The sequence below is a fragment of the Falco biarmicus genome, chromosome 3, assembly GCF_023638135.1.
Source record: "Falco biarmicus isolate bFalBia1 chromosome 3, bFalBia1.pri, whole genome shotgun sequence".
Taxonomy (NCBI): Eukaryota; Metazoa; Chordata; class Aves; order Falconiformes; family Falconidae; genus Falco; species Falco biarmicus.
In genome coordinates this window covers 38,494,157-38,516,967 of record NC_079290.1, presented here as the reverse complement: position 1 = coordinate 38,516,967, position 22,811 = coordinate 38,494,157, and the positions used below count along the sequence as shown (strand labels likewise).

Below are 22,811 nucleotides of genomic sequence, written 5' to 3'. Positions count from 1 at the left end.
GTAAGTTATCTTCAAGTACAATACGTGCCTTTGGATTTTGAGAATTATGTTAGGAGGAAGGGCTTCCCATGTTGAGTTATGCACATGCACTTGTTGCACCTGAACAGTCAGCATGGGCATCATGATTGACTAATCTGATTGCCTTCTTTGTTGGAATGGTTGCTTACATGGGCCAGAGAGAGCCTGTAGTGTAATTCAACTTCAGCAAGACTTTTAACACTTTTTCAACTGTATTTTTATTTATAAACTGAGATAATGAGTTGGATGAATGGGTTGGTAGATGGATTGAAAAATGATCAGGCGTTAGGACTCGGAGGATAGTAATTAATGGCCTAGCTTCCAGATGACAACCAATAGTCAATACTGCAGCCTTTCTTATTCAGTTATTTTCATCAATGATTGGGATGACGAGATAGAATGGACCTTCAGCAAATTTGCACATGAGGCTAAATTGGGAAAAGAAGGTTAAGTGATGTGCTGGACAGAAAAATGTTGAGAAACTTAGGGACCAGACCAACAGAAACCTAATAAAGCTTAAAGGGAGAAGTGCAAAGTCCCGCACTTCAGACAGAATAACCAAGTGTATCAGTACAGCCTGGGAACTAATTGACTTAGTAGCAGCTCTGCTTAAAAGGAGAGGTTATAGTGGGTTGCAAGCTGAGTGTGAATGGAATGCCATCATCACAAATAAGGCAAACTGGACTACATTGGAAGGAGTGTGGAGAATATACCAGGGAAAGTTATTATTTCTTTGTGCTTCACACTGAGGGGGCTGTAACTGGAGTATTTTGTTCATATAGGCCTTACAGTTTAGGAAGGGTGTTGAAAAACTGAAAAGGATCCAAAAGAGGCCTATCAAGAAGATAACATGGTTGGAGACCTGCAGCACATGATCTTCAATGAGAGGTGGCTTAGCCTGGTGAAAGAAAGGCTAAAGAGACCTTTGATAGCATTTCTTTGATAGCAGAAATTTGAAGGTAAACTACAAAGAGGATGGAGGTAACTCTTCTTAGTGGTGGTATTTGGTATAATAAAAGACAAAAGCCACAAGTTTCAGCTTCAGCGTGGATGTTAGAAAAAATGATTCACCAGGAGGGTCATGCTGACCGGAACAGTTTATGAAGCTAGGTGGTGGAACCTCCATCCTTGGGGTTTTTTGAAACTTGTCTAGACAAAGCCAAAGCCAAAGCTGACCCAGTCTAGTACTGGTTGTGGTCCTACTTTGATTGAGTTGTTCAACTAGGTGACCACTAGACATCCCTTGTAATCAATGTTTCTATGATTCTATGCCTTGTACTACTGGATACTTGCATACTTCAGTTGTCCTTGTACTCCAGATTGGGTGAAAAAACATAGTCAGGGACTGTGGCCACTGTGTTTATTACACATGTAGACATAGTAGTATAGGAATTCCGTGATTAATTAAATATTTCCTTTTCTTCCTGGAAGCATCGGAAGATTTACATATGGAGACAACAAAAGCTTTACTGTCATAATCCCTGAAGAGTAGCAGGAAATATGTTTTGTTAGCTCTGTTCCCTGGGATTCCTAATAGTGTTTGTATAAATTAAAAACTGTTAATAGCAGAACACTGTAATTGATTAGCTTCTGTATGTTTACAGCTCTCTTTAATTGCTTAAAAATGCCATTTGTCAGCTTCATGTTCTATTGACAATGTTATTGATTTATCTGATTTGGGCTTTGTCTTGTCTCTCGTACATAAAACTCACATATGCAGTTCAAATGGGAAATGACTCTATTGATTTCCTTAACTTGAGCCCAAATGCTAAAGATTTTTGGATAAGCTTTCTCATTACTTAAGCCAAAATCAATAAGAGAGAGCATCTTTTAATGAAAGAGCAGTTTGAGCAACGTACTTCAGAAATGGGGTCCTGTTCATCCTATGCTTTACAAATCGATCTCCTTGGTTCCTTAAGTGAGGTCCAATTGGTTGACATTGTGGTTTGTCTTTGTGTGTAAACTTGCAGCTTCAGAAAAGAGAAGCTGAGCTACAGAGACAGCAGAAGGAAACACTTTCTCTGTAACAGAAAAAGGACAATCATTTTCTCGAGGTACTACACCATGTGTTGTAAGTGTGCTCTGTAAAATTCTGGCTTTTTATAGCCATTTTTAAACTATATAATTTATAGAAAAAAATAATAATATGCTTTTCAGTCCTATCTCTTTCTCTATTATTATTCCTTTGTGTGTTGTTACTACACTATTTAAAAATATTATATACTTAAATGATACAAGTAGTTAATTTGGAAATATCACCGTCTTTTTTGATTTTTCTACATAAAATACTATCACAGGCTGCAGTCCAATCATATTGCTTTGTTAACCTGTTAATTTGTTCTGGTTTTGTTTCAGCTCTAGCCTCAAGAAATTAGACTTAGTGGCTCCAGACTAACCTGTGTGAAATGGAATATGAGATAAAAAATGGAGAGCTGAAGTTGAAGAGGTACAGAATGAACCTGGTATATCCAGCTAGTTATATGGGCAGGCCAAATGTTCAGGTACTGTACTAAGATATCATTAACTGCCAAGAACTACATAAATTAAGCTGATTATGCCTTCACTTAATTAACTGAGAATGACCTATTGATGTATAGGCAGAGCAAGTTAGAGACTACATGCTGCACTGTACTGAATTTATAGGTTTTCAATTAGTCCTACTATTGACTCAGACTACTTAGAAAAGGAGTTTACTTTTATGTTTTGTAGCAGGTTTTTAAATTAGTAAATTATTTGAAAACAGTCTGTTTGTATGTTCTTGGATTATGTGAAAAATGATCCAGTGAAAATTGTTTATTCATCTAAATCTATAGTTTTTACCTCATGTCTGAATAACACGTATACAATATTTGTTTTTTTAAACTGCTGTTATGACTTGTTGTAAGTCTTGTTTATTCATCTCCAAATTTTAGTCATAATAGTTTTAGAAATTATCTAATCAGATCAGTCGTTCAAATAGTATTTTAAAGAAATGCAAGGAAAAATTCCACAGAAATCTGATAATTTTAATACAAAATTATTTACATCTTTTCTTTCAAAAAAAAAAGTCCATTGGCTGCTATTTTAGTTAAGCCCTATTTGAAAAAGAAGTTTTTAGTCTTACATACATTACGTGATAAAGATTTACTAAATGTATTAAATAATCTCAGTAATATATTTACAGATTTTGTTCAAAGGAAAATGTGAATTTGTCTCAGGCAGGGATTTTTATTATGCAGAACTGTGGTTATTATTATACAGTTAGTATTTGGTTACAAATTGATGTCCACTGTAGACATGCTTAGAAACAATCATGCAGTTAGAAACCAAAGACAGGAAAAAAATTTAGCTGTTAATTAGTAATACTGCTGCAAATTTTGGAGAAAAGTAATAAGCTTAAAAATGTTAGCATGTAATAGTAGAACAGTTACATCATGTTGATGAATCTTCTGTAATGTTTCTATTTTAAAAGAGATTTTTAACACAAAGAGAATAATAAAATATCCTATAGATAAGACTGTTTATTTAATATACCAAGGAAAATAAAACATCATGTATGCTTAGTAAAAAAGACCCTGAATATTCATGTTTGAGTCCCTGAACAGTTTTATTTAGCTCATTCTTAAGTATAGATTTTAGGGAGTAATGTACCTGCTTTACAGGATTTGGTTGTCCAGGATACATTTCTGTGACCAAAATTAGTGTAAAAGCTGCGTTTTTTAAAAAATGGTACACTAAATGGAAGGATATGTACAGTCTTACCATCCCCTGGGACTAGGTTGCTGTCTTTATTCATGTAGTTCTCTCTAATCTTTTAGAAAATTAAGAAAATTTAAGTACATAGATTATAATATGTAACTATATTTTTTTAAAGATTAATTTTCAGTTTTTAAAATGGCTATGATTCTTAGATTTGAGGTTTTTATCTTGGTGCATGCCTGTGATATTCAGTTACCTTATGCCATAGCATTTGTCTGAGGATTTATGGTTAAACCTACACTTTGTAATTCAGTGATCGCTTTATTAAAATATTTCCTGATGTTTTCCCAGTCTATATTGGAGATGACTACATTGTCTACAAATGCAGCACTTAGTTTTCCTTCAAATGTGGTCCATAAGCCTTTGGTATGGACTGTCACACATGGAACACAAAATGCATTGTGGTAAATTGATATAGGTCCTTGACTTCACTACAGTAGGACTGTAGTGGCAGCCCCAACATCTGGCGCTCAGCTGCTGTCCAGCTGCTTTGAATATTCACTGACTGACCAAGCCCAGTCTCTCTTTTGTTCCCCTTATTGACACGTGCGTTAACACGTGCAACTTGTTATTCTCCTATATGATCACTTCCATAATTGTTTTGTTGACTTGTTTACTGAATCATTTATTGTGTTATTGGTAAGTGGCTTATGAGTTCTACCACTCACCTACCACCTGTTTGTCTCTCAGTATTTTATCTGCATTCTCAACCAGTTAATTTATATTCACTTCTTGTACCTCATACCTTCCCCTCTTAGCCCACCTCTCTCTCTTTATCCTCCCACATTAGCATTTGCCCAGGTCTTTGCCTGCTTTTCTCTCTTGTATTTCTCACTGCCATTTCCAATTACCTGACTCATTTTTTAAGCCTCATATCTACCACTTAGTTCTGTTTCTGTAGGAGATCTTACACTGTGAATTCTTCATATAGCGGATGGTCAGAAATGACACTTTTATGCTATGTTATTTTTCTCTCCCTTTTCTCTTTCCATTGATTTGAAGGAGTTCATTCACCTCACCCATCTTGTTTCTTTGGCATCACAAACTCTTATCCACCCACTCACAGCCTTAAGTTATCCACACTGTAAGTAAGTAAAACTTAACTTCTTTTCCCAGTTACCCAAGAAATCTCTCCAAATGCTCATGACTCTTACCTCTTTTCTTTTCTCCTTTGCTATCATAATGTCATTTTGCAAATGTTTCCAGCTGAAGTGGTAAGATTGTTTTCCTGCTCCATCATTTGACTGTGCCATTTTTAATTCTTCTCGTTTTACATCCCAATAAATTAATTTATTGTTCCTTAATCTTCATGGTTTTTTTCTCATTTTTGACACTTGTCATTTGCTATGTCACTTTTTATGTCACATATTTCAAATTCCTCTTTTTTTTCCAGTGATGTCAGAGTGAAATTGCAATTTGTCTGCTCCTTCACTGGCTGTCTTTATACTTTCTTCCATTACAAACCTGAAGCATGCTGTATTCTTCCTGGATTCATCTTTTTTGTAAACTTTTTCCTGCTAGTCAACCTTATGGTGATCTTTAAATAAATTGACCAGGCAGTAATCACCGAATTTTGCATCAGTGGAAGAAAGTGATGAATCACCCTTTCCTCTCCCTCTTGTCTTCCTGACAAATATCCAGACCTTTGCACAGTGTGTGACCATCAAGTTTTACAGCTTGCATATTCATGTTGTCAATTTTAATTACAGCGTTCAGGTCTCTCTTCTTCCTATTTATCGCATTAACTTACTATTAACTTCAAATTGAATTACAGCTTAGTTAGGTCAGGAATCACACCTACATTTGTGATCTTTTTTATTAGGTCCAGCAGAAGAGGCTGCACTTTTATTTATAAATGTAACAGTAGTAGGGCGTGCTGGCTGTAGGGATTCTTATGATGCCTGCGCTCCCCCAAATAAATCTTGGGAATGGTTCAGGAGTATGTTGTATAGGTATAGGCTCATTTCCAGTAGACAGTTGACCTGTTTAATATAGTGGATGCTGGCTGGGCTGATCCATGATCATTGGCCTCAGTGACAAAGAGTAGCTCTTGGCACATTTAATTTACTGGCATGGGTGTAGTCTGTCTTGATCCTGATGGACTTTTTGATCTCTGCCTTTGCACAAAAAAATAGTAGTTCCACTAATTGCAACAGATTAGGCTGAGAGAAGTTGAAATGGAATTTGTAATATTATTTTCATAAACTGAGAATAGGTCTGACCATAAGTCATCTTAAATGATTAACAAGTTCCTATCTGTGTAGCACAACATGTAGTGTATGTTTCTCATAGAACAGTACATAATTACTTCTGCCTAGATATTTGTATGCCTGTCAGAAATAGAGAACTGCTGCTAAAATCCCTTTTCTAGCACAGTTTTGTCACATAAGCTAAGGTCATCAGAATTCTATAGTTGTCCTTTAAGGGTATGTCAGCATTACAGGCAGTGGTGGGCGTAGACAAACATACTGAACAACAAATATATAATTCCCTCATTCTGACAAAACTCTTAGAGCTGCATCACACTGCATCCTAGGTCAACACACACAGGGCTTTATGATCTTCCTAATCTCCCTTTGGAACCGTTGCTTCGTCTCTAATATGAGATGCCTAAGGTATCAGTTTATATGCTTCTACACTGCAAACTCTACTGCTCTATGGCTGTTTTCTTTACATTGTTCTTTTTTATTTAATGTCTTTTCCAAGCATTTTTTTTTTTTTTTAAATGAGATAATGCAGGTATAGTTGGATCTTAGTCCTAATAGGTATGTATGATCTCTTCCCAGAGAAGTGAACAGTTTGCCTGGGAGGTTTGCCCAGAGATATGCTGCAAATGTTTACCTATAATTCTCCAGCAAGAAACCAGCTGAGAAAAGCTTAAATACCTCTACTTTGTGAAGAGCTGAACAAGATTTCATACCATCATTGGAACGCTCAGTTTGTATTTCAGTGATTTTTTTTTTCTACTGACTAACTGTTGAATACTATCTTATACCATAATTTTACATGAGTAGCATCCTTTGAATGCTTGTCCATCTATATATTCACACTCTGTGAATTTGCATTGCAGGCACATTGAGTTAGAAGTACCCAGTGGTTCTGTCTAATTTTTCAAACTATATAAAATAATTAAAATTAATGACTAGGACACAGATTTTATTCTTAGCAATTCAGAAGTATCTAAGAGATATGTTTTGAAAAGGAGAGGGAGAGAAATGTAGGTAGTGAATTTATAAGAAAACAACAGAACTGAAGAGCTATAATAACTGAAAAGTTTCCTTCTCTTTCAAGTGCAGCCTCTTCACAGGCATGTTCACACAGTGGATTATTCTTAGCAGTACATTTCCTTTGTAGTGAAAGTTACTTGGAAATTGATCTTGAAATCTTCTTAGAAGAGCAGAACCATAGGACAGCTCTAGCAAATGCATCCTTTGAACGTCCTATCTTAGCAAAGTAATTGGTGGAACTGAATATGCAGTTCCAAGGTGCCACTCCGCCAGTCTCAGTAATACTGGCAGCCTTCAATGAATCTGCTACTAAGGTTAGTGTTCTGGCACATTTCTCTTACAGCAAATCATCATGTTTTTTGCTGTGCAGTTGGACAATACCTACCTGGAAATGTCCATGTCCTTTGAACTCTCTTAATGGAAAACAGAAACAAAGATATGACTGTCCAAGGGATACAAAGTTACTTTGGCCTTCCAGGCATCAGAACTAGAGAACAAAAAGGTAAATGGTAAACTACTTTCTTGATTAAAACTGAATTCCTATAAAATTGATCCAGAACTTCAGCTATCTTCAGTATTTAGGGAAGAATACAGAAGTGAAAGGTACAAAGATGTGTCCATAGCCAGTTGATCAGTAAGTGGTCAGTGGTCCAAAGGCTGATCCACAAGTATAATGAAGAGCAGATTGAGGCTGTATGACAGGTAGTACTGAAGTGTGACATATCAAACAAGAAAAACCCAATTGGATGATCAAAAAAATGCAAGACAATAGAGTGAGGAAAGAACTAAACAACAAATAATTTCTAAAAGGTGATTTAACAGCTATAAGTAACTTCATAGAGAAAATTATAAACCCCTACTCTTAAGAGGAAATGAGAAAGCATTAGACGAAGTACAATATATCTTGTGACCTAAAATATGAGTTTGGCAAAAAAACCGGTTATAATGGTATAACGCTATACAAAAACACTTCTTGAAGAAACGCTGGTAATTTTTCTTGTTACATAACAGATAAATAATAACACGACTCTATGTTCCAGAACTACATTAAAATCTATCTAGAATTCTGTTACAATATACAGGTTTTGTACCTAATAGTGATTTAAGTCAGACCTCAGAATTTTTCCTGTATTCTTGCCCAGTGTCTTCCACTGGGAGGTTAAGTTTATGCATTATTTTAGAATGCTTAAAAGCATACCCCTAGTATCTCAGCTTTCCTTGTCTTCATTTGATTATAGAAATCTAGGATATTTTTTTCAGTTTTTTAGTTCTTTTACTTTGAAAGATCTGATTTCTCCCATATGATCATTGGAATTAGTACTTTTATTTATTTGCAGTTATAATGAATGAAGGACTAGTTTGGCAATTTTTTTTTCTGTGATCACTATGAAAGACCTGTACTAAAAATATGGTATGATTTATCAACATTTATATAAAAAATGTTCCAGAGGACTTCTGAAACCATAGGTAATGGCACTGATAGTATAGTAGAGAAATGTTATATAGTTACACATTTTTTACAAACTATTTTTCATAATCATAATTGAGCAAATATTAGTCTGGGCTAACTTACTAATAATTTCAGCATCATATATGTTCCCAACCCCAACTATTCCATAATAAGGAGAAGTTATGGGAGAGAAGAAGAATTACTTTAATTTTTCAGTATAAGCTTTCTATAATATATGTTTTTCAATGTACTAATATGTTGTTACATATCAGGATAGTTTATTGACAGTTGCATCAATTTTTAAAATGAGTATTAATGTTTTATATGTTGCTGTATAAAAGGTGTACATATAGCCATGAAGCTCACATTTCTGCAACTGTTTGGATTCCTTTTTTACAAGCATTCAGAAGAATCAGATATAAAATTCTTACTTTGTCAGATGATATCACGTACTGACGAAATATCATCTTACAAAGAATGTCGCACAGTGCAACTACATGAAAATTAATATACTGCAAAAATGCCGAAGCTCTGTGCATGTAAGTATCTGAATTTTGAGTCTTTCCCCAGACAAAAGTATTGCCTTGGGTATTCATTACTATTCTTCACTGATGTACTTGAGTTACACCTAACATACTTTTACAGATAAAATGACAGTGCAGTCATCAGTTGAATAGAAGGTAAGATGGGCATCTTAAGCAATATTTGAATCAAAATGTAAAGAAAACATTTTGAGCTGCTTGACAAAAATGAAAAAATACTGCTACTGGGTCTGGGTGGGATGTCTTCGTAGCAGCTTGTATGCTGCTTTGTTTTATATTGGTGACCAAAATAGTGCTGATAACACAGTGATGTTTTAGCTGTTGCTGAATAGTGAGTGCTTTCCACAGCATCAGGGCATTCTGTGTTTCTCATGCTGGCTCCCCGGGGAGTGGGCTTGGGGAGGGTAAGAGGCTGGGAGGGAACACAGGCAGGTCAGCTGACCTCAGCTGACTGTAAAAGTATTCTATGCTATATAACATCATGCTCATCAATAAAAAACTGAGGAAAGAGGCGTCTGGGAGAGGTAGCTATTGCTTGGAGACTGGATAGGCATTGGTCTGCTTGAGGGAGGTGGTGAGTGAGTGCTTTTGATATGCGATGACTTGTTTTATTTTTTTCTTCCTCTTTCCTTCACTTATTAAACTGTCTTAATCTCAACCCACAACTTTTCTAGCTTTTGCTCTTTTTATTCTACCCTGTCCTGCTGGGGGAGTGGAGTGATGGTGTGTGAGTGAGCGAGTGGCTGTGTGGTGCCTAGCTGCTGGCTGGGGTCAGCCCACTGCATCAGGAAAGGAAACTTGTTTTTCCTGTAAGGTTTTACAATTCTGTTCATTTTTCAGACACACAAAATAAAGGGATAGCTTCACAAAATTGAAGACAGATACTGATTATATTTTTTCCTCCTGTGCATACATTGCAGTGGTTGTAGCAATTACTGGGAACTAGGAGATGAGATGTGACTCAACATGAACAGAGACTTGAAGTAGAAATGCTCCACCTTTGCTTTAAATTAAATACACAGAAGATATCATAAGTATTCTAGTATTTAGAACTATGGGTTTAGGTTTTTTTTGCCTCCCATACTAATTGACTAGAAAGAGATAATTGTTTCAACAAGGAAAATGCTTAATGTATATGAAACCCCACCTGCTGTTTCTTTGCAGAATATATATATTTTTTTTTTCATCTAGGGTGGGTTTCAATCCACAAGATTTCAGTTGCTTTTAGAATTGCCAGAGTTCTCCTATGAACCACATATATGTCCTCTCAGGGAAGATGCAAACCCTTTGTGTCTCCTGCATTTCTCCTTCCTCTTTCTTCACTTCTCCCAAAAGTCCCACTTAGAGCAGGCAGCAGCCATGATAGCATGATTAGGGCACCTCACATGCTGCACAGCCTGCTTTTGAAATGAACTGTTATTATATGGTAGAAAGAGGAAGGGAAAAATATGTTAGTTTTCCAATCTACCATCACACTAGCTTTCTAATCCCCCATCTGAAACAAGTGAAGATTTGCATCCAACACTCTTGCTGCACAGGCAAGTACTTTTACCAGCATTGAACAAAAAAAGGAGAAAGTATCATCCCTCCCTTACATCCGACTGAATAAAAACCTGTCCTGGTTTCAGCTGGGGTAGGGTTAATTTTCTTAGTAGCTGGTGCAGTGCTGTGTTTTATATTTAGCATGAGAATAGTGTTGAGAACACACTGTTTTAGTTGTTGCCAAGTAGTGCTTGTTCGAAATCAAGGACTTTCTAAGTTTCCCATGCTCTGCCAGTGAGGAGGTGCACAAGAAGCTGGGAGGGACCAGGGCCAGGACAGCTGACCTGAACTAACCAAAGGGATATTCCATATCATAGAGCGTCATGCTCAATGTATAAATGGGCCGGAGCTGTCTGAGAGCTGCCAGTCACTGCTGGGGGACTGGCTGGTCATCGGTCAGCGGGTGGTGAGCAATTGTGTTGTGCATCACTTGTGGGTTTGTTTTCCCTTGGGTTTTATTCCTCTCTCTCTTTCCCCCCGCTCTTCAATACAGTTGTTATTGTTGATGTTGTTATTATTATTATTTTATTTCAATTATTAAACTGTCTTATCTCAACCCGTGGGTTTTATCTTTTTCTGATTCTCCTCTCCATCCCACTGGGGATGGGGGACTGGGTGAGCAGCTGCATGGTACTTAGTTGTTGGCTGGGGTTAAACCATGACAAAGACTTCAGTTCTTTCTTGAAATTTGTCCTGAAGTTATACCAAAATAAATAGCTACTGGATTTCAGAACCTTTCACATTTCTTGCTGATACCAATGCATTTCAATTCAGTTTATGAATCACTGCAGGTATGTCCAAACTGGATTGTTCTATGAATAAAAAATCTGCTAAAAAATTGACTTGCACTACTTCTCTATAATGAATTGACATCTGCTAAGACCAATGAGATTGCACTAAGGCTACCAAAAATCTGAAGGAGGAAGAAATAAGATGTTTTAAAGATAAAATAAGGAACGGAATAACAAAATAATGTCTTTTTTAAAGACATTTTAGCACCATGTGGGTTGAGTGATAGACTATCCATACCATACCGTATTGTACCATACCATACCGTCTATTTATGTTTGGTTTGGATTCTCTTATGTTGAAATTATATCCTGAAATCAGTTCTCATACAATATATTGACACTCTTCAGAGTTCCTGAATTGACATAGTCAACTTGACAGAGGGGAGAAGCATGATAACATCTTAGAAATACAAGTGACACAGGAAACTCAAGAATCTTAAAACTAAGCAAAGAAAACCTTATGCAACACAGGGTTTTGCAAGTAATGAATGGGAAGGAAGGCTTGGGAGAGGGGTCAGTGAGAGCTGCAAGCTGTTTTGGGATGTCTTCACAGTATGTAAGTCCTTTTGGAAAAGGAATTGAAAGAATGGAACAGAAGAGCATTGAAAGTGTTTTTCACCATGAGATACCATAATCTCGCTTAAGGATTTAGAAGTATTTTGAGAAATAATATGCTGAAATTATATTAATCCCTCTTCTCAGATGATACTGAAAACATGAATGTCTGGGAGGGGAATGTGTTAATCAAATTTCAATATATAGAGGGGGCAAAATGGGGAACCCACAATGCATAGCAGATTTTTATTTATTTGTTCATATTTATTTATTTAAAGTATTTATCAGTACTTCCTTAACTTTAAAATTTACTTTCTTACATTTGTACTTAGTAAGTTCTAAAACCCAATAATGTTTTAAAAAATAATACATTAAACAAATGTTGAATATATTAAATGCATTGAATACACCATCACCAAGTTTGCAAATGACATCAAACTGGGGGGAGAGGTAGGTATGCCAGGAGGAAAAGCCACCATTCAGAGACCTCAACAGGTTCAAAGACTGGGCCAGCAAGAATCACATGTGGGAATCCTGGTGGAGAGCAAGCTGAACGTGAACCAGTGGTGTGCCTTGCAGCAATGAAGGCAAATGTGTCCTGGGCTGCATGAGCAGGATTTTGGCCAGGATCAACAGAAGTGATTAATTCACTGAGCTTGCTGCTTGTTAGGCTATACCTGTAAAATTATGTTCAGTTTTGGTTTCCTTCAATTCCAGAGAAAAATAAAAAATTTGGAGAGGACTCCATGGGGGGCCTGCCAAGGTGTTTACAGTATTGGAGAACTTGGTATATAAAGAAACATCGAAGTATTTGGGTTTTTTTCAGTCTGTGGAACAGAAAGGCTACTGTAACCTAATCACAGTTTTCCAATACCTCAAAGGTTGAGTATAGAGAAGACAGAGGTTCTCTTTTCACAAGGGTGAATGGTGACAGGGCAAGAGTCAAAGGGCACAGATGACTTCCAGGGAAATGCAAACTGTTCTAAAAGAATATTTATTCACCTTAGGAACAAGTAAAATTTGGAATAGGTGGCCCAGAAAAATGATGGAATATTCCTCATCAGAAATGTTAAAGACTTGGCTTAAGGAGGCCCTCGATAACCTGATCTAGAGACCTGTTTTCAACAGGAAGTTTGAACAGATGGCTGCTCAGGGTCCCTCCCGACTGAGGTTTTCCTATGATTCTAGGTAGCGCTTTTCACAAAATTAATGAGTTAAATTGACTAATGAATGACAGCATGTATTTATTATAAATGTCCTTAACTTTTTATGTTTTCAATAAGATATGCTAGTATTGTAACTTTTTTGTGATGATTGCATCATTTTTTTGTTTGGAGTTATTTTAATACCATGTTCCGATTTGTCACAATGACCTACCATCTTCTAAGTGCTTTTTCTCTACTCATTTAAAAACAGTAAAAAATTAGTACTTCAATACTTTGGTAAGGACAGTGATGGTCTGTGTGAAAAATCTGTAGAGTTTGTCAAGGGCTTTTAAAGTCCCAGTGGAGAGATTCTGAATTCTTTTAAATTACATTCAGACTTAAAAGATCAGTGGCACAGCTTTCTTTTCCACACTTTCCCCCTTCTTTCTGTTAGAGGTCCTCCCCCCGAACTATTCACACCCACTCTGAGTTTAAGGTATCTCAGTAATATTTATATTTACAGTATCTCAGTAATACTATATTTATTAATTGTTTCCAACAGCAATGACAAAACAGGTAAAAAAAATCATGGTAGTTATAAGACATTTAATGGAGATCAGAGTAACTTTGAACACAATGATTGCAGCAAACTTTTAAAGTGTTTACTATTAGTCAATACAGATGGTGCATTAGAAAAAAACCCAGTCTTTTAGCATTATTTTAACTAGATGAGTTCCAGAAAAATCGAATCATGCTAAATGTTTGTCATATTAATTTCTTCATATTAAATTTAAAGCAATCGGCATATGACTTGAGTTTGGATCTCATACGTAACATTGTTCAGAAATTTTACAAAATGAAATTGAGATATTCTAAAACTCATCAAAATACTGCTTGCCTCTATTTTTAACACAATAGTTTTTTTAATGTGATTGAGGACGTTGCAAATGTAGATTGTATTTTTTCAGTAGAGATCATAAAAAAGCGAGCAGCTAACACAGGTGAACATCTGTGGCAGCTTATGTTTAGCCAAGGGAAGTCTGTTGCACAAGATGCAGATGCATGTCAGAGAAAGACCTCAAGGATCTTAAAACTTTGCAGACATAGCTTTTATTTCATTTGTCCTCATGAAATTTAATGTTGTCAAGATCTAATTATTTTGGGTACTCAGGATAGCAAGATCACTGTTTGCCCCACAAAAGATCCCAATCTCTTCAGTTGCAAGACACTTGTCTTTGTTTTAGAATTCTTTCTCCTGAATGATCTGTTTTGAAATATGTTTCCACAGAAGTATTCTAGACATTTAGCAGTTTGAGAATAAGGGGCTTGACAAGGTTGGTTTACCTTATATATCACCACCACTAGGTAGCAACAAGCCATGATCTGTTTTCACTTGGGGAAAATGGAAGAAGAAAAACAGAACCTGTTTCCCAGCTTTGCAGGAACAGCTAACAAATTAAGAATGATGGGATGAAATACTGTTCTTAAAAAGGCAAGTAGACACTGACTAGTTTCAGTGTATTTTCAAGGTTTAAGTTTGACAAAAATCTAGGCTAGAGCTGCAAAAGAGAATTCAGGTAGCAATTCTGGATTTGTGTTCCGTGAGATTGAATGTGAAGAATCCAGTTTGTAGTGCATATGTACTACTGAAGTAACAAACTGAGAGAGAATAAGGGAAGACGTGGAAAATACAAACAGCAGGACAAAGGCTGATGGTAATAAAGGTAAATGATATAGAGTTGAAAGGAATTTCTTGACTAGATAGAAAATAATCAATCACCCTTCCGTGTACTGGCCATGGGAGAAATTAATTAGTTAATGAGCAGTAAGGAAAACAGTGGAGTAGTAAAGGGAGAAGGAAGATAGCTAATATTTTGTTCCTAATTTCCTTGGAAAATTAGGTGTATGTGATCACACTTTTAATCCATCCTCTAGTGGTTTCAAATTCAAAACTGAAGGACAAATCTCAAAATTAATTTTATAAGTTTTGTGAAAACTAGCAGCCACATAGTAGAAACTCAGAATATGACTCTTTGAAAGAGAGGTTGTCTGACTGAAAGCTGAGCACATTAGACACAGGGACCTGGTGGTGCTCGGAGGAGCAATGTGAAAGGTAGAGAAGCCTTTGTAACCTGGTGGAATACACTGAACCAGCTGCTCCTTAGATCACCAGAGGAGAACAATTAACCTGTTGTCCTTGATGTGACATCCACCAATATGACTCGGCAAAGATCCTCTCCCCTGTAGTGCCACACAGCTAAGACATGCGGGTTTTATTGTGAGACGCCAGGGCAACAAAGTGAGTTTTGAGATTGTGTAGGTTGTATGATTGGATGTGTTGAGAACGAATGACAGTGGGGAAAGGAAGGGAACAAGGTAGACTGGGTAGGAATAATTGTGGGACAGTAGAGAGAAAAGAGGATAAAGCAGCTTTTCCTTTTCTTTTCTGACAGCCCTGTACTTTATCACCTCGGCTTATTCTGCATTTATATTAAATCCTCTTTCTAACTACCTTGTATGTGGGCGTGCTCTCTGTCATAAGCCTGTACATGGGAATAGTAGCAAACTGCAAACTGGACGAGCAGATGAATAGGATAAGAGGTGTGAGTGCCAGCCACTACGGAGAGAGTGAGAGAGACCATGGTCTGAGGGACCCATGGGTCTGGCTGCTGCTAAGTGGACAAGACACTGAGTGTCTAAAGCCTGATGCTGCAGAGTCCGTAATGTGTGTGTGTGCATGCAAGACAGCTGTCAAGCTTAAGTCAGACTAGCTGTTGAGTAGGAAGAAAGGTCGGAGTGCCAGCCTCCAGAGTGGAACCACAAGTAGGGAGCTGAGAGCCTAGGGGCTGAGCAACTGGAGGAGACCAGGTTTCTAGGGGTCACCTATGGGACAATCCTGTGTGATGTCTGTACATTGAACTTCAGTTGGTCAGATGGAGAAGAGAGAGAAGGCAGGACTGTCTGTGCTGTTCATACTTAACACAAAAGCTGTGTTGATGTGGGTAGCAGTATGGGCCCTTCTCACTGTGCAATCCGTGTGGTTGGCCATGTATGTATGCTTTGCATCGTGTGTGCATGTGCGCACCTATTGGAAATACATGCTCTACCTTGCTACTGCCTGGATGTAGGGACATGGAGCTGCAGGAGCCTTGTCTCTGTGGGGATGGGACAAAAGAAGTTCTGAAGTCCATCAGATCCATCTACCCCTAACTGCAGTGTTGCATAGTCTGTGTCGTGGGCACTGTCTGGCTCACCCACCAACACAGGGCAGTGGCAGGCTGGACCTTGCTGTAGTCTTCCCACCTCAGTGGAGTCAAAGAGATGAAGTACGTAACGAATGATAAAACTTTATAGTAAGTTAAGCTTCATTACTTTGTCTGCTTGTGAAACCAACAGTTCATATGATTATTCTGACTGGTTTTTTTTTTGGTTTGAGTTTTTTTCTATTTTTTTTTTTTTTTTTAAACCAGGAGGATAATGTCATGTCTGGACAATACAAAGTATTTTACTCGTATCTCAGGAGTTTTAATAGAATCAAAGGAACTTTGGGTTGAGTGCAGCATTTCTCTTTCTCTTGCCTTTATTGTATTTGGAGATCTTGAGTTCAAGTAATGGAGACAATATCCAGGCATCAATAAATGGATTTTTATTATTTAAGTATTCCAGTGTTTTTTATTATTTACTTCCCCCCCCATCTATAAATTTAGATAAATCAGTACCTATGCTTCAGCTAAGTTTAAAACTATACTTACCTTGGAACTTTTTAGCAAGATAGATCTTGCTACCATCCTTGAACTTCTACTGATCAGAAGTCAGTATCTGTGTTCTAGATTTTACAGGGCGTTTTGAATGCTTATTTAGAATAAGTTAACATAATTTTTCCAGTAAAGCCTGTTGCAAAATATTACTAATTGACATGCCATTTACCAGACTTGTAATTCTTTTTTAGAAATGGTCACAATATTTGCAATCTCCTTTTTGCTCAGTTGTGGTTTTTAGAATGCTTAATGTCTTAGAGAAAAAACAATCAAAGCTGTAAAATTAGCCTTTGTTAGACAACTCCATTGAGAATAAACTCTCTTCATGGGAAAATTTTATTGAAGCACTGCATTCTTATTTAATTTGAACAATGTGAACATAGCTGAGAAATGTACTTTTTAATCCACAAAATGTGATACAGTTTAAAGATTAAGTTTCAGAACTGTTTGTTAATGATAACCATAATGTAATATTTTGCTAGAATTTGTTTTCAGATTTAATTTGAAAAATGTCAGCATTTCTTAAACTTGGATGCGCAAAATAGGTTCTCAAGTGTATGTTAGCTACATACAGCTTGATTATGAAAAACACTGCTTAATGCTTAAGATTGTGCATCAATTATTTTTGAAGATAAATTACCCTTTTGAAGCTAGTAGCTAAATGGATGTTTAGATGCTATGCTAGATTACTTGGGATGTCAGCATCTTCCCATGACAGACTCCTGAGACAAATACAATTATAGCTACAACCAGTCCACAGTGCATATTCTGCCCCAGATAAGAGTTCCACAGACACTACTCATTCTCTGAAAGTGAGAGCAAAATTTACATTCCAAATAGCAAACATAAATTATTGCAAAAAAATAATGAATAAATTGATTTATTGGATTAACACTAAATCAAGGAATAATTTCTGGAGTTCATAAAAGATCGGCAAATATAAAGGCTTGGTTAATCAGGCTGATGGTAAACTTTAAAATATCTTGTTGATTTTTTCATTTAGCGAATTTCATCATAATGTCATCTGAACATATTTACTCCAACATGCACAGACTGGGCTGGGGGTTGTGAAATTTTATTTTACAACCAGAATGTGCTTCTTTTTGCTCTTTGCATTCTTTGTCACTTTTAATATCTTTAGTGGTTCTTGAAATATTTGGTGCTTCAAATACGACCTGCCATTTCAACAAACGGACTGATTGAATCTGTCAGACTGGTGGAATTTACAGTAAATTCACTGCAGCACAAGTGAAACCATGAGAAATTTTGTTGTCTTAAATAGCTGAATGTAAGTAATCTCTTCATCAAAATACTATCATGAATTTATGTACAAAAGAAGAAAGTTAATTTGTAAACATTGCATAGTAGATTCTGTTAGAATACTCACATTAATATAAATCAATTTTTAATTATCCAAATAAGAGCAGAAATATTTTTAATCAAATTTAAGCAGCTGAGTACTTTTAAAATATTTGGCTTTAAATCCTTTCTTGAGCAATATATGTTGACTAGTGTACTGACCTACAGAAAAATAAAGATTTTGTTCTAGGAATTCTAAAATTACTTGTTTTTTCTTTTCTTGATTCCATTTATTTTGAAAATAGAATGTTGCTTATTAAATCAGAGACCCTTACAACAGATTCTGTTCCACAAAAATGAAACACACTTGTGTATTCAGCAAAGGTTTAGTAATTTGTCAAATACAACATTTAAGTTATATAATTGTCCTTTTTTGGTCACTATCTTATTTAAAACATGCTGACCACACATTTTTCACCATAATATAGAATAAAATATGACATTTTTTCTGAGTTATATTAAAGTGAGTGATTGTTTTGTATAAATAGACATTTCTTTCTTCTTTGAAATGAATTTTGGTGTACGGGTGTACTTTTTAGCTTGCCAGTGTTTGACTGAGGACATTTTCGTTGTGATGGCAAACATGTTTCAGTGCCTGTGTTGCTGTGTTAAACCTAATAGTTAACTTTGTTATTATGCCTATATGAATACTAACACAGTAATAAAAATCATTTTAATAGCCCTGTGAAGCAGACCACATAAACCAAGAACATTTATTTTCATTGAAGGCTTGTGCTAATTTTTTATTAAGAGATACATTAAACATTGATACATCCAACCTCTGATTGAACCTTCAGAGTTGTCACATATAGGGGTAGCTGAAGATTTATTATGCAATATAAAATTAGGCGTATACAGTAAGCTTCATAATAAATGACCTTTGCAGACTGGAGATTGCCACATAGAATAGTTTCTTTTCCTACATAGTAGAAAGGAATTTGAAAGAACAAATATGAAGACATAGAAGTTGGAAATACTAAAGTGAAAAATATTCTCAGAGAAAATTCAAAATTGTTTCCTGATGGGAAAACACATTCTAGAAAGTCTGTCTTTCAGTGATGGAAAATCAAAATATGGTAGATGATACACATATTTTGGCAATGCTTTTTTGACACACTATAGGTAGGAATACTGCAAAATGATGATAATAAGTCTAATATACTTTTGTAATACATCAAGAAATGCTTGGTAAAGATTTAGTAAAAAGCTCACTACAAAAAGATTTCTCTGGTGCATAAATGTGTGAGTTAATGGAACAATAAGACACCTTGGTAGAAGCAAATATGTATTAAGTGGTAAGGAACAATACAGAATGACAGAAAGGTTAACTTCTTTGTAGCATGTATAGATCTTTACTTATTCTTATCTATGTCTTTTCTGTTGATTTAAATACACAGCTGGAAGACCAAAAGACATTTGTTCAGCAGCACAGGCAGCCTTCAGTGGACAATCAGAATGTGCTTACAGCTGAGGAAGCTCACTGGCATGATGCCTTTGTCACTTTTAAATCTGATTTCAAAGAACTTGAAAAGAAGGTACGTAAAACCTTTAATACAGCTCAGCCACAAAGTCGGAGTGACAAAAGATCTCATAACAAAACTATCAAATGCAACATGCAAAGTATTTTGAAAATGATACTGTGTATGAACCCTAAATAAGCATTTATTGTATTTATTTTTTACTGTGGAAACTGCATTAATTACACTGAAGTATATTTATACATGGTGGAAGAAAAATTCTAAGTAAAACCACTCACTGCTTTTTTCTTGATTAGTTCACTGTAAAAAGATCATATGATTTTTATGACCTAACACCTAGAATTATTATAAAGGAACATATGCCATTGTGTAGCTCATGTTTATACTAAGTAAAATTAATAGACATGGATGTAGACTTTGTTTACTCTTGAAGACCAGAAAATGTGGCGGTATATGAGAATGGCATGTTTCTCTCTATTTAAATTCAATCATTTTTTAAAAATAGGTCTACAAAGTTATTAGTTTAAGGACTGGGATTTTATTTCAGAGTTTTTAGATCCATTTATGTATACCAAAATAAAATTAAAAATATAATTAAAACTGTGAAGCTGGGATTATTTTACAGAATAGTTGGTATAGCTTACTTTCCCTCTGTGAAATGAGTTGATAATGCCTTTGCTGTAAGTAATGGACTAGTGATGTGTCACTGGAATTATATACAGTGCTCTTGGCAATCTTTGTCAATCTCACCCCGCAGGACCTCTACCATATCACGATAAGCTAGTGGCAGATTGTCTAAATAATGAGCAATAATTTGCACTACTGCTGCCCATGATGCACTTGGTTAAGGCATAGAGGCCTCAGTGCAAGATAGCAATTTTGTTTTATTTCATAGAAATGAAAAAATCTACTTGTTACAGTCTGGCAACTGGATAGATGGAATAAATGTTCTAAACACTATTGAAAATACCTAATAATTTTTAATTAGATAACAATACTAACAGGAACCAGAAAATTAGGAAAAATACTATTTTCATAAATAAAATCTACAGCGACTAGGATTATTAAATTTGTGAAAATTTACTCCAGTACATGTAGTAGTATGCATAGACTGCACCATCCAAGGTTGTCAGCCTCTGGGTAAGTGCTTTACTGAGAAAACAGGGAAAAGGAGTTTACCTGAGTGCACACACATCTTCAGGGCAATTTCTCAGCCTGAGTTGGTTTTGTGTACACATGATGTGTATGCAGTATAGCCTAGATAATAATGTCTCCAAATTTTCACTTGCTCTAAAGAATGACAGTTGTGAAAGGTGTAAATTCATTAACTTTAGTTTTCAGCTGGTATAAGTGTCACTTCAAAACTTAAACCTTTTTATAGCTCGTGAAACCTTTCAGTTTTGCTTTGTTTTTTTTAAACAGACTTGGAACATTTCTTGGAACAAGCACTTCTTTTCTTCTGGATGGACTCTCAATACACGTTTGCAGAAATTAAATGGCTTGACTGAATCATGGTACAAGCTACAGCTGTGAATGGCGGTACTTTCAACAGTATGGCCTACTTATGTTTTCATTTGGAACTGATAGCAGTCATTTATTTTAAGTTTCTCCTATGTGCTGCTGTATTAACAAGAAGTGATAATACCTCTTGGGTATGTGAGGAGCACCCACTGTTTTGCTTTTGTCAGGCAACTTTTTCATATTATGGTCATCCAAAATATTTAAGTGGCACCAAAAACTTTGTTTTCCATTGTTAGGCATATGATAGATTGACTAAAAATAAAAAATGATACACTTGAGAGAGCAAGTGAGTCAACTGTCTATCTTATAAATGAGATCTTAGTGTCATGGATTGTTCTTCCTTTCAATATCCTGCCACTTACTAAGTGGTGTTCATTCCTCTGGCCATTTTTTTGTATGGTCTGAGTAGTGGCAGCTGAGGAGAATGCTAGAAAAGAATCTTTTCAAAATGTGATGCAAGAATTCTCAAATATTTTGTACATTTGGTTGCTGTATGGAATGTACATGTAATATATATGCAACAATTCAAGATACATTATGATGTGTAAGAATACAAGAATCTGAATGGTGTATAACATGGATTATTATTTTCTCCATCTAAATGATCATTTTTATGGTTTTCCTCTAGTATTGCAGAACTTTGTAATTTGGCTATGAAATATGAATTTGTTGGTAAAGGAATTAATATCTTGTGATATAGTCAGTCAAATGAACCTTTTCTGTTCTTGTCTTAAAACAGGAAACTTTGATTCTGTCCTTAGTTTTTGGGTTTTAATTCTTTTTACCTACCCTTGTTAAAAATGGGGCAGCAAAGATACAGTGGCTGTAGGGATCTGTATACAGGACAAATGTCTCCTACATATTTGTGGGGAAAAAAATGACCACATCTCTGCAATGGAGCTGAGAGGGTGACAAGCTGTATGTGACAATATTAATGCAAGTGTAGTCACATGTCTATGTCTATATGTATTTCTCAGCAGTGTCCCATCTCCCTGCCAGGACAAAATTGCAGACCTTTGCCCTTCTGTGAGAAAAAAGCAAGGCAAATAATTTCGATTGTTGAGGGAATTAGGGCTGCAAAGCATGTTACCAACTTCTTTTGCTCAACGTGATGGACCTGACAGATTGTCAGAGAAGGTCCAAATACGAATATAAATATTTTTGCTTTTTTGTCTCCTCATCAAGAAGCAGATAACAGCTATAATTCCTAGCTTTTATATAGTCTTTCTCCTCCTTTTTTTTCATCCTTGCTCATATACCCATTTAAAACCTTTCATCATAAATGTCATAGCTATTATGTATTGCAGACAAAATGGATGAATGTGAAGAAATATGTCAGAAATGCCCATATCTCTAATGCTATGCCTACTGCTGGACTTTTCAATTTACTCATTTTGGGCAGTTTGCTTTAGAAGGAGGATCAGAGTGCTGGAGGTCTGGCTTGGTTTCAGCCAGCTAAGTTAGTAAATAGGATGAGCAAGGAGCCTATTTCTAGTTTTGCTTTTTCTTTCACATCTTTTCTTTCACACTTCTTTTACTTAGCGGCAGGACAGCAACAAAATTGCCTCAATGGCAGATGTAATCTCTTGACACCAAGATTCTGGAAACACTCCTTGTGGATTTGAGATATAGGTTTCTTTCCCTTTTTGTAACTAATTGTGGAGTCCTTGAAAAAAGATGCAACACA

At 35.9% G+C, this 22,811-nt stretch overlaps 1 long non-coding RNA gene across 1 annotated transcript in view; it reads left to right on the top strand.

Moving 5' to 3' along the window:
- The window catches only part of LOC130146843 (uncharacterized), a 41,964-nt gene extending 20,562 nt beyond the window's left edge, over positions 1–21,402 (top strand). The window contains exons 4-9 of the long non-coding RNA XR_008821032.1: positions 801–977; positions 1,989–2,072; positions 2,374–2,519; positions 16,479–18,054; positions 19,523–19,660; positions 21,026–21,402. This is a non-coding gene — a long non-coding RNA (uncharacterized LOC130146843). The remainder of the gene's footprint in view (positions 1–800; positions 978–1,988; positions 2,073–2,373; positions 2,520–16,478; positions 18,055–19,522; positions 19,661–21,025) is intronic.
- Positions 21,403–22,811: the final 1,409 nt, after the last annotated feature.